Source organism: Euprymna scolopes, chromosome 20 (assembly GCF_053919585.1).
Source record: "Euprymna scolopes isolate OS-2025 chromosome 20, ASM5391958v1, whole genome shotgun sequence".
In the NCBI taxonomy this organism is placed as follows: Eukaryota; Metazoa; Mollusca; class Cephalopoda; order Sepiida; family Sepiolidae; genus Euprymna; species Euprymna scolopes.
This window is the reverse complement of record NC_136501.1, coordinates 10,698,308-10,712,338: the sequence shown is the minus strand read 5'-3', so window position 1 is coordinate 10,712,338 and position 14,031 is coordinate 10,698,308.

Below are 14,031 nucleotides of genomic sequence, written 5' to 3'. Positions count from 1 at the left end.
TGATGTGATGTTTTGAATATGATAAACTAGTTATGACCAAAGTTTCATTTCATTCGGACAAAACACTAAGAAACGGGACCTAATTATAGTTGGGGTCCGTTTTTTTGGGGCACCCTGTATTCTTGACCAGCGTTGCCTTGGATTTGTTATATCTAAAATTTGGGAAAAATATTAATTCTCTGAGAGTCAATAGGGTCGGCTTTCGTCGAGGTTGTTTTTTGCTGTGTTTTTTTTCAGTGGTATTGTGTATCAATTTGGAAAAAAAATACTAATTCTAAGAGGAATCTATTATATAAAGTGCTTTTCAATGCATTTTATCGTAAAATATTTTAATATCAAAATTTTTTCCCTTAATTTATTTTTCGAAAACTTAGTTTCTGCCAAGAAATTAAGATAAAAGTAAAGTCTCCCGGAAAACGCTAAGTAAATGTTAGTTCAAATAAAAATCGTTCTATTTTAAAATGTCTTTTTTTTTTTTTTTAATATTTATTACTATTAGTTTTAGTATTACGACTAGCATTATTATTCCATCAATCCTTATGTAAAAAAGAAAAACAGACATTCTCAAAACAAGAAACGGTAATATAAAAAATATGGACGATTTTTGTCCTGTCACCGATATACGTTCATACGATATCCGCGTATTCGTTTAGTTTTCTAATGTTCCATCGAGTCAATCCAAACATTCCGTTTAAAGGCGCAGTTGACAACAGTGAAGAGATCTGTGTTCTTAGAATCGAGTGTTGTTTATAGACAAGTGCCCGCAGAGGAGGTAGGTGGTAGATGAGACACTCACTCGAAAGGTGCCGTTACCAAGTTTGGCTTAAGGCCAAAACTGCGGGGGAGTATCGCGTTATATAATAAAAATGGAGACGGTAGAATATTCTTACAGCAGTATTAACCGATTTCGACCGAAAGGATTCTAAGAATTAAATTGACTTTATTATCGATGATCGAAGTGGAATCAAATCAAACAGTGGTTGACAAATTAGTTTAACTTTCAATATACATCACGGTACAATGCGGAATAGCCATCTAAGAATTTAACAAAGATTCCCGAATTCCGCCGACAAATTATGAACTTTGCTAAGACATGCGGACGATTGTGGAGACATATTTGGAAATCCCGATCTTCCGGCATTTTACGTTAAGTTATGAAATGCATCTGTGTTGTCAGATAAGAATTTCATCCACTTCCTATTTTGGAAAAATCACTTCCTACTATTATTTTGCCTTTTAATATTTCGTAAATATTCCCTAGTCAAGGTTATGGGTTTCCGTTCTCTATTTTTAGTCATCCCTCTTCCACAAAAACAACAATGGAAAAATACAAATTTGTTTAGAAAAAAAGTTTGTTCTGCGTGTTCGAGCAAACTCAAAAACATTAGCATATTCTGAAATTCTTGGATGTTATTTGGCATAAGCATGTAAATACAATTTCAACTATTCTTCGGATTTAAGTATATACACTCAAATTCTTTTTTTCTTTTCTTTTTAAAGTTAACGAGCTCTTATTCTTCTGATGAGACAGGGCGGAAAATATTCCAAAAATGACAATTACGAGTATTTAAAACTGAGTTAAGAATCGAAACCTGTATAATCGGTCGAACAAAATATTTACGGCTCTTATTTTTACCAATTTGTTTGCATAAATAAAATGTTTGTTTATTTAAAGATAAACATTCACGCCTCGTTTAAAAAACAAACAAACAAACAAAAAAAATCAAGCAAAACAAAAAACAAACAAAAAAAAAAACAAACAAAAGCAACAACAAAAAAACGTCACCCATTTTTGTACTGACCAGGCTCAACATTGCTAAACTTTGATGATCTAACAGGAATCAGTGTGCCGACGTGATTATGTCGCATATTAAACCTAAAACAATATGCGGCATAATCACGGCGGCACACTGATTCCTGTAAGATCATCAAATGCATATTAAACCTAAAACATATTAATGCATATTAAACCTAAAACAAGGTCCTGGATATGACCTAAAACTATATCCGATGGTGAGGCCCCACCTTGCGGGCATTGGGGAGTGTGGAGCAAACCTTTAATTGCCATTGTTCCCAGGTCCACTCTGACCCGAAGTGATAGTACCTGTTAGGGTCCCAACTATGGGTTAAATAGAATCCGACTTCAAAAAAAAAAAAAAAAAAAAAAAAAAAAAAAAAATATACACCCATTAAAAATCGTTCCTCAAAATAACTAGATTCGGCATTAAATAACCTGAAAAAGGTTGATATGCCGTAAAACAAAAACAACCAACCAAACCTAAAACAAACCACATTCTAAATGTTACACGAGGGGCTAGAGTTTAGAGCAGAGATATTTGAAGGTTTTATTCACGAGGTTGGAAATAGTGGATCGCAGAAACCATCTCCACCCATCCGAACACGTTGAAATACTTTAATGGAGCAGAATGTTGCGAATAATCTTCCATTTAATTTGGCTCTTAATATTGCTTGATTACGAATCTAGTCACAACTTTATCTTTTCAAAATATCAAAAATGAAAGCAATAAACGAAAGAACGAACGCAACAGTTTTAAACAAAAGAACACTAAGTATAACGAGAAATTTCTAAATTACAAATCTAATAAATTTTACCTAAAAAGTAAAAGAAACTGAGAATCATGAAAGCGTTTTTTTTTTAGGTCGATCAAGTTTATCCGTACTTTTTTTTTTTTTAATCTAAAAAAAAAAAAAAAAAAAAAATCTCGACTGAGCTCCAATCGATGATCTCCTTGTCCTGTTAAACATTTGTAACAAATTCTTATCTAGCTACATCAATTTTCCTTACTCTCTATCTGTACCTTAAACTAAACGGAAATTCCATGAGCTTAGTTTCTTTCCTAGAACTGTACGTCTGTATGAAGCATTGCAATACTGCTTCCCGGCTGACATGTTCTTCAAGTCTAAAGTGAAAATTCCCTGTTAAGCGATCCTCTTAAATTTATCCTTACTCAACTTCCACCTTTACTGATCAGGTCTCAAAACCTAACACTTATAGAGTGGCCCCCGGGCCTTGACAAGCCGTAACCCTCCAAGTAAAACAAACAAAAATAAACAAACATGTAAGAAACAGAAACACCCACCCAAAAGATTGCAAATATCTCCGTGCTGATTGTTGTGGCCTTGTGTCAGAATAAAATATTCTAAAAACAGTTACCAGCGCCAATTTTCATTTAGATATTTTTATTGATAAATTGTTAGAATATTTTTTATTTTATCTAAAAAACACCACTCATGGAATCTGAGGATTAAAAGACGATAAGGGAAGTGGAAGTTACGAAACTACCGAAGGTAAATACAGGGTTCACTTTATTCAAGAATGTTACGACTGGTTTATGTTTCGATAAAAAAAAAAAAAAATCTATGGAAACCTTAATATTCACTGAGAAGTCTACATATTTTACTAATGTATAGTCGATTATTACAATGAAATAAATATTACTCTACTTTATTTGTTTGTTTTGCATAAAATGTTTGAGTTACCTCCCTTGATCTTATGATTTCTTACTTATCTCCCATGCGATCTCCAAAATATCAAGATTTCATACTGGAATTTATTGACGTTTCACGTATACCACTTAACTTTCTATTAACAAATTAGTTTGTTTTATTGTTATTTACTATAAAAATGATTTAAAATGAAAATGTTTCGGAGTAATATTGAAAACCACTTCACTGTAAAAATTTATATTAGGTTGTACGGCATATCAACTATTTATGGCTTATTTAATACCGAATAAAATTGTCAAGTAATTCTATTAGGTAGATTAATCATATTCCTAGAATATGATGCCATTTTCTCTTCCCTACAACTCCTTTACCACAGAAGAGACGTTGCGTGCCTATCTCTGCTCTATCGTTATTTTCATAGCAAGTGCCGCCTCTTACCAAACTTTCAGAAAAACACTCAACTACAACCACAATATACGATTTTCCCTACTATCTGTACCTAAATCTAAACGCAGATTCTATGAACCAAGCTTCTTTCCCAAAACTCCCCCCTCTGTGGAACAGTGTTCTGCTGGCCTGCTTCCGAGTTGAATACAACATAACCTTCAAATACAATGTAAACAAGTTCTTCTTGAGCTGTCGCCATAAATAATCAAATTCTACCCAACTTACACAATTAAGGATTACTATACTAACACCTTACGTTCATTAACCTTTATCCTCTAGTGGACTTCGAGCCTTGATAAGTGGTGCCTCCCCAGTAAAAAAAAATAATAAACAAACATTGCTCTACATTAGTAGGATATTTCAGGGAGAGTGAAAACAATCTTAGAAGGCATAACTCACAGAAAGTAATTTTACAGAGATGATAGGAGTATTAATCTCAGAAAACAGTGATTGTGCAGTTGAATAAAAAAAAAACGGTTAAGTGGGAAAATATTAAATGATAATAAATGACTGTTACTTTTCTACTTGCCTGGCTTTATTTTTTGTGTTTTTGATTAATTTTAAATGATTTATATTATTTCATCTCAAATATTTCGTTTTTTTACGAGATTGTAGCCAACAATATGGCCACCGACATTTTTCATCATTGTTTCCTCATGCCAGTGGCCATCTTGTTGGCTACCAGTTCGTAAAACGGAATACTCGAGATGAAATAAAACGTGTTTAGAATTACTTAACAAAAATAGCCAGGTGGGTAGAAAAGTCACTTTTATTTGTATATTTGATTTTTTTTTACCTTTCGTTTTCGTTTGTTGGCTTTACTGCACTCTCCAACAAAACATTACCCTGTACAAAAAAAAAAGAAAAAGAAAAAAAAAGACTCCTCCTGGGCATTAGTAATCTTTGTTCAACATTGACCATCAGCTACCGGCCTTCTCGTATCTATTTGGGAAGAAAAACAAAGAAAATAAAGGTAGAAATAATGTTTGGAAATTTTTTGAAGCATCATAACATATAAGGCATGGTGCGACCAGCTCTCTCCAACTTCCCGTCTAGCCAAAGTGAAAAAAATTGATTCGGCATCATAGGTCGTCACATGCGGCATACAGATGAATGCGTTTTCGGGGTGGGGCGCACTTCTGCATGTGGTTGCGAATTCGTGACTCCGCCGACAAAGCAAACCATAGGAATTGATCCATTTTTTCAGTAAAAGCTGTGATAAGGAGCATGCAAATCACCTATTAAGTGAAAATGATCTCAATTTTAGTTGGGGGGAGGGTGATTATAAAATTCAAACGTGTTTTTACAGACCAGTCGTTTCTTGAATGTGAAAACTGTCAAGTTTTCAAATAGAAGCAACAGGTTGTATACAAGGAAACATAAAAAATATTATACAAGAGATTTTTCGGTGTAAATTGATCTTTTAAACCACCGCATTTCAGGTTAAAACATTAGTATCATGTTGAAATCAGTATCAATTCCAAAAACTATGAAACATAATTCAGAGAAGAAGTGATGGTTTTTTTAATTCAATTACATTTGACACATGTTTTCATCTGAAATGCGTTAGTTTCAAAGATCAACTTACACAAACATCGATTTTTCTACAAAATGTTTCATAGCGACAGAAACTAAAAAATACTCTTTCAATTATGCTTTCGCGTAGGTCAATCAGAATATTATTTGGATTATTCGAACTACTGTCCTACTCTTAAGTGTTATTTTCACAACGTTTCGGTCGATGTAAGATGAGGTATATCCGTTTAACTCTGGAATCTGCGAGTAAAATTCAGATGTTACTCGTTTAGAGTTGCAGGCGATACTCAAAATATAACCGCGAATTACTTGAGACTTCTATCTGATAATGGCTGACAGAACGAGAACATGCTACTTCAGTGGATTAAATAAAAGTTTCTGTTCGAAATTCCGTGCAGATTCACGAATTTGTCGGAAAGATTTCCCGAGTTCGACAAGATAAACCTGAAGGTTGGAGGTTACATCGGCCGAAACGGTGAAAAATGACACTCAAAATGAGAGCAGTTGTCCAAAGAATCCAAATAATACAAAACATACAGGATGTTAAACTGCATTTTATAATACATCATTCATGAGGATTCATAATTTTGGAGCTTCTGTTTACAGAATGTATGTGTTTAGTGTTTATACGTATATTGTTTTATTGAGAGAGCGCACAATTTACGCAGGTTTTAATATGTTGATTTCTAGTTAGGTTACTGTCTTGTATTTGTTTTCGTTACTTATTCTTGACAAATTGATAGCCGAGCAGATTATAAGCTGCCACTGTATTTAATATTTGTATTTAGAAACATAATATAGACATGTATTAGTAGTGAATGTGTTGTCGGCTTTTCTCTTATTTGGTTCCTGTTTATATATATATATATATATATATATATATATATATATATATATATATATGAGAGACAATAAAAAGATACAGGTTTACAGTTTGGCACTAGAATATCTCGTTTCAAGATTGCCGGTGTTTACCGTAAAAGTTACACCGCGGTGGTGATTATTCCTGGCATATCTCGTAGAAGAAAGCATTTCATATTCTTTTTGCATGGTTTCGGGTTTCCGAATCGGAATCTTTCGTTCTGACCTTCTCAATTTCCATCTTTTTTCAAGTTCACCTCTGTTAGTATCATGGAACTTGTTTTCATGCAAACGAGCTCTACATAAACTATATATAAAATATTACGTGCATAAAAAGATATACCTATGGACATGCATGATTCTAGCTTTAAGCCGTCGTCAGCATAGGTTAGAATCCTAACCTATGCTGACGACAGCTTAAAGCTAGAAACATGCATGTCCATTGGTATATCTTTTTATGCACGTAATAATATTTAATGATAAAATAAATATGTCCCATGAAAAACAAGTGGGATTCATATATAACATGAAGAGCTTATAGCTATTAAAAAAACAAAAAAAACTAAGGTAGCGAAAAAATAACAGCGCTTCGAAGTTGTAAATATAAAAAAAAAAAAAACAACAGATCTTTATATGTATAGAAAAATGAAATTGCCTGTGTGTGTGTACATTTCCCTACCAAATTATTCAAGTCAATTTTCAGTCTACAGACTCGAGATTTGACATAAGAGGTATTGTGATTTGGGAAAATCTTTAATCGGTTTTCGGCCAGAAATTTGGCTATCAAGGGGTCAAAGTTATAAGATTTGACTTTAGAAAACTATAAAACTCCTCCGCCAATTTTGGGTCTAAAACACTTTAAATTTTAGATGTAGATTCCTTGGACATGGATCAAACTTTAATTTGATTTGAGCCCAAAACAAATATTAAGGGGTCAAAATTGGTGTCAAAGTTAACAAAAATTGATCTCTCAGCCAATTTTTGGTCTAAACATTTGAAATTTTACATAAAGTGTATTCAGACATAAGGTAAGTTTTTAAGTCATTGTTTTTGGCCAAAAAATTGGCTGCCAAGAAGCCAAAGTTCAAAAGATTTGACCTTTGTGGTCTGTAGCAAACTATTCAGCCATTCATTGTGTGTAAACATTCGAAATTTTTCATAAAAGTATTTAGACATGCAGCAAGCTTTTTTTTTTTTATCAGTTTTTGGATGAAAATTTGGCTGCCAAGAAGTCAAAGAAGAAAGTTGACCTTTGCATACTTTACCAAACTATATCGCAAAGTTTGGATCTAAATACTTGAAATTTTAGATGCAGATTACCTGGACACGAATCAAACTTTTTAATATGCACATAAAGTTATGAACAGTACTTAGTGCCCGAGCAAAGCCGGGCTGAACTGCTAGTATATGTTATTAGAAAAATGCATTTACTCATATTTTATTCATATTTTTACAAGTACGTCTCGTGTTCACAAATACATAAAACACTTATAGAAAAAGAAAAACCATTGCATTTAAATAAAACGCGAGGAAATGGTATATGTCGCCATATTTGATTTTTAAATACATAAGATTGAGAGGGGGTATCGAATTTGATTATTTTAAGAATAAAAAGAAATATAATTAATCAGGGATAATATTACATAATAAAAGTGAAAAAAAAATTGTAAAACACCGATACTTGTGCATCTATCTTACCGCGCTGCAATAAAATTTAGAAACCCATTCTTAACATAGGAAGGGTCTTTCATAACTACTCTGTATTTTCACTTAATTTAATAAAAAAAAAAAATCGTAAAAATTGAATTTAAAAATACTATTTTTAAAATAGCACGGTAACAGATACGTGATCACCAGAACATGTTTTCCTATATTTATTTCGGGGAAGGAGGGAGAGCAACGCAAAAAGACTCTCCGAAAATGTCAAATTTTGCGAATTTTTTAGTTAAAAGATATATTAAATAAAATAATAGAAAATAAACCATTAATTAGCCGAACACATTGAATTACGCGAAGCATTGACATTTTCAGATAGTGTCTCTTTGAATTGTCTCCACCTCAAATACTTAAAAAATATGGAAAAGAAAAATCTATGCGCAAGTGTCGTATTTACATGCCTTATGAATGAACAGTTTTGTAATTCTGAATGCAATTGTAGGAGTTAGCACTTTTTTTAAAATGGCAAACTGTAAGGGAAATAATTCGTTAATAAACAACTATTTTCATTTAATGATAGAAGAAACTGAAAGTGTGAGAGGGGAAATGCCGGACTATTTCGAAAGTAATATAAGTAGATTTTAGAGGATATTTTTATAGAACACCTCTCAGTTTCATAACGTTTTTATCTGCATATTTTGAGCTATGTTTTTTTTTTTCTTAAACCATTGCAAATTAGTTTGCAAGATATTTGCATTTTTGATTAACTTTTGCGTTTTTTATAAAATTATATTTTCTTCATAGAGAAATGTAGAATTCTGGTTACGCTATTTGTAAAGACTGAGTATCCAGAGAATTTTGGTGTTTTTATAATCTGTGCCGAGTATTGACAGAGAATCCAGAGTCAGTCCAGAAATAGTCGAAGTTTACGATTTGGGAGACACGGAAAATGTAAAAATTTAAGGTTTATATATAAGTAGAGGAAAAAATTTTCTCGAAAAGAAAAATGGGACTAAAAATTCATAAACTGCTTCGGCAATTACTATGATCGGATACTCATTAATAGGGCTAGGAGAACAGCATATTCTTTTCATTGTTTTGACTCGAGTGTATATCAGTTGATATCTTATATGCATATATACAGTGATGGTTCTCAGTTAATTAACTGCGTCGGATATATACTTGGGAATCAAAACAATGAAAAGAATATGCTGTTGTCATAGCCCTACTCATTAAGTTCTAAAAGCATCTAGCTACGCAGTTTTCACTAAGTAGTATGGTTATCGATTTCAAAGATTTTGAGAAAAAATAAAATAAACAAGCCGTTCTTATACAAAACAAAGCAAAAACAAAAGACAAAAAACGTAGAACAAAATGAAAAAAGAAACGAAAACGAAAAAACGAAAAACCCGAAAACAAAGAAACGAGGAAAAAAAGAAAAAAAAGAGACAAAAATGAAAAAAAAAAAAAAAACGAAAAAGACAAAAGAAAACGACAAAAAAAAACAAAAAAAAAAAAAAAAAACAACGCCCTGTTTTACGGTTGTTTTAAAAATGAAACGAAAATTTAATTTGTTCCATTTTAATCTTTTTATTTTTAATTGCGCATATATATAAAATAAAATAAATAAATAAAATCGGAAGTAATTGACAAATTAAGTTACAAAAACAGTAGCACAACCATCGATATGTGCACAAATTGCAAATATAAGAATTTATGCAATAGTAAAAGTTTGGGAACAAGAAGATTTAAGTGGGAGGTTTCTCATTAAACATGGAGTATTACCTAAAACGGTCATATGTCGAAGTGCCAAATTCCGAAAGCCGTTCTTAATATGGAAAGCTTGGGGTGTATATTCGTTGTAAGCATACCCTAAAACTTATAAAAGTCGACATTTCCAATATGAACGGTAAGGTGGACTTATGTAAAAAAAAAAAAAAAAAAAAAAATAAATAAAAAAAAAAAAAAATAAAAAAAAAAAAAAAAAATAAAAAAAAAAAAAAATCAATAGAGTTATACCAAATTGATTTTTCGTTTAAAAATTAAATTATTTCGTTGTTGCTGATAACATTTTTCGTTTTTTCTTTTTTTATATCAAAAGTAACAATTCTTGAATGGTATTCTTTCGATTGTTTTGGCGCATGCGTAATTAAAAAAATTAAAACTGAACGCAATTTAAACTTCTGTTCTATTTTTAAAACAAACCGTGAAACACAGCGTTTTCCAAAAGTTTTACCCATAGGGATTTATTTATTTGGTAATTTTTTTTTTACTTTAACAGCAACTCCATACTCACCTTTAAATTGACGATTTAAGTTTTCGGGTTTGCTGAAAACGAATATCACATTTAAATTGAGGTAGACAAGCAGTTTTCTGAATATAAAGACATTTTTTCTAATGTATTAATGAATTTCAGTGACCATCGCCATTCTTAATATGGGGTAGGGTTGGTGACACTAGGTACGTGCAAAATGAATAGCCGATACTCAAAATGTATAAACACTGACAAAAATTCACCAAAAAATCAGAAAATTAATCAATTTTGATGAAATTTTCAGTATTTATCAACTAATGATCAAGGAATATAAGGCACCTATTATTTTTATTTGAATCTGAGTGGAAATGTATTTTGTTAAAAAAATATTTAAAGTTATGGTTTACAATAGTAAAAAAAAATTATTTTTGCTTTGTTTATAAAAATAAAGCATCGTAAATTGTAATAAAATTAGGTACAGTCAATAATGGCTAAAAAAAAGGACAGTTTTGAAAGCCGGTTTATCATAATTTTTTCGTAGGTTTCCTACAAGATTAGAGCCTAAAGTTTATTTCCAAAAGGAAAAGAAATATCTGTACACGTAAAAAAAAAAAAAATAGTTATAATGAAAAACGTTTTCACAGTGACATTCGGCATTCGGAAACTGACAAGTTCAGCTAAATTTTGAAGTTAACTAAATTGTAAAAATCCCCTTGAAAGATAAATATTAGTTTTTTGGGTCTAATTCAAAGATAATTAGTAGAGTTTTTTTTTAAGATATTGAATTAAATAATAAAACACCTTGTTTGTATAAGAATTAGTGAGAGATTCTGGCTTCGCACAAACAAAAACAAACGAACTCGAATATGAATGCTTTTACGGAAACCCAAAATGTCAAAAAATCAAAAGGCTGTCTAAAAATAACGTCAGGTAGTTGGGAGGTAGAGTGTGCTGGTTTTCTTTTTTCCCCAGCCGTGCATCCATGTATTTCTGTCGTGAACATTTGTATAATTTTTACCATTTTTTTAATTCAATTATTTTTCTGTATTCCTGCTTTAAAATTTTTCAAGATTATATAAAAATTGTTACACTGAAAGTTATAATCATTCAAGCAAATGAAAATATTAGAATCTTACATATATACAAATCATGTAATCTTTAAAAAAGAGGAAATTTTTGCAGTTATAAAATAATTTTTATGTGAAAATGTTAAATAAACAATGCTTTGATGACGCAGTTCCGTCTCGAAAGACAAATAATACCCCCTTTAGGGGCAGCTGCACATGTAATTGTGTTGCAAGGGTTGCGCAACCACAACCACACCTCTCTTGAATCGGCACTACTTGTGTCAAGTGGAAAGGAGAAGTCCAGAACAACTGGAAACAATGCCGAGATAAGCAGAAAGCACATACAGCACCTGAAAGTTCCAAATGGTCACCCATTTGGTATTGGTCAGGCTCATCGTTGCTTAACTTCGGTGATCTGACGGGAACCGGCGTGTCAACGCGATTATGTCGTGATTATGCAAACAATGCTTAATTAAATGAGAATATCGGTAGTTCGAGAAATTAATTTTTTCAGTTATATCGAATTCATTAATACGAACTTCAGGGGCTTTTTTCGTAATGTTTCTGAATTTTTTTTTTATTTTTATAATTTACGATGCTTTATTTTCATAAAAAAAAAGCAAAAAATAAATTCATTAATTTTTTTACTACTGAAAACCATAACTTTAGTAAAGGTGCTTTTTGTTTAAACAAAATAATACTTTTCCACTAAGATTCAAATAAAAATAATGGGTTCCTTATATTCCTTATAAATACTGAAAATTTAATTAAAATTGGTTAAATTCCTGATTTTTGGTGAATTTTAAGTAAATGGAAGGGTAAAAAAGTTTATGCATTTTGAGCATCGCCTATTTTTTCAGTAATATTACGAAAAAAAAGCTCCTAAAGTCCATATTAATGAACTCGATATAATTCGAAGAAAAATTAATTTTTTAAACTAACGATATTATCATTGAATTAAGTATTGTTTATTTAATATTTCCACAAAAACTTATAATTGCAATTTTTTTTAGATTGCAATTTTAGCATATTTTTTATATTAAACATTCTAATAATTTTTATATTAAACATTCTAATAATTTTTATATTAAACATTCTAATAATTTTTATATTAAACATTCTAATAATTTTTATATTAAACATTCTAATATTTTTTACATTTAACATTCTAATATTTTCCTTGCCTGAATGAATGTGTAATCTTCAGTGTAACAATTTTTATATAATTTTGAAAAATAAAACTAGTTGAAAAAAATTTAAAGCAGGAACACAGAAAATAATTGAATTAAAAAATAGTAAAAATTATACAAACGTTGACGATGGGAATGTGCAGCTGCACGGCTAGAAAGAAAAAGAAAATCAATCGGTTTGCACCCTTTCCCTCTCTTCAACAACTCTATGCCATTTTCAGATAGCCTTTTGGCTTTCTGGTATTTTTGATTTCCGCAGAACTCATGCATGACAAGTTTTCGTTTATTTTCATTGTGCGAAGCCATAATCTTTCGCTTTGTGTGGTGGTGGTTGATTAAGTTATTTTTTTAATACAGACAAGTTTTTTTTAATTATTTAATTCAATATTTATAACTTTATTTTAATAATTATCTTTAAAATAGTTACAGAAAACTAATATTTATCTTTCAATAGATTTTTACAATGAATTTATTTAACTTCAAAATTTAGCTGAACTTGTCAGTTTCCGAATTTTGCCGTAAAAATATTTTTCATTATAAATTTTTTCACGTGTAAAAATATATTTTTTTCTTTTGGAAATTAACTTTAGTCTTTAATCTTTCATATACAAAAGTAAAAACTTGCAAAAATTATGATAAGCCGGCTTTTAAAACCATGTCCCCCCACCATTCTTCGGTCATTTTTGCTCGTACCAAGGTAACGCACATTCTCAGTATTTGTCCAGTCGGGAAAAACATGGCCGCCAATGAAAACAAAGGTTTACATTGGATAAAGGGGTACTCATGCAGAGTGTGATCCGTGCTGAAATAATAACGTCATTTAAAAAGCCATTCTTAACATGGGGAGGGTGTTTTGTACCTATTCTGTACTTTAACCTTACAATTGAATAAAAAAAAACAAAAAAACTTTAACTGAACGTTGAAATGCGATTTAAAAAATAGCGCGGATCACTCGTATTTTTTAGACTAGGTCCACTCCACCTCCACAATTTTCTTTTAAATAACGACTTTTATACGTTTACTACTGTACTTAATACGGAAATCGCATTGAAATTTTGCAGAAATAAGTAGTTATCGAGATTAAAAAGTTGTATTATGCATTGCATTCTTTGGCGGTCATCGTTTTTACGCGCGTGCACGCGCCATAAAGAAATCTACGCGCGTAACAAAGATGGCCGCCCAAGAATACAATCCATAATACAACTTTTTATATCTCGATAACTACTTATTTCTGCAAAATTTCAAGGCGATTTTCGTATTCAGCATGGCCGAAAACTTTTAAAAGTCCTCATTTAAAAGAAAATTGTGGAGGTGGACCTAATCTGAAAATTTACCGATCACTCTCTGCATTAGCACCAATAAAGGTTTTAATATCCAGAAAACTATATGTTTGCCCTAAATTTAAATGCGATATTCGTTTTCAGCAAACCTGAAAACCTTTGCACCCTCTCCCTCCCTTCAACAACTTAACGGTGGATGTTTGAGTCGCTGTTAAAGTAAAAAAAATAAAACATTTTGTTAAAAGGGAGAATTCTGGACAAGCACCTAGTTC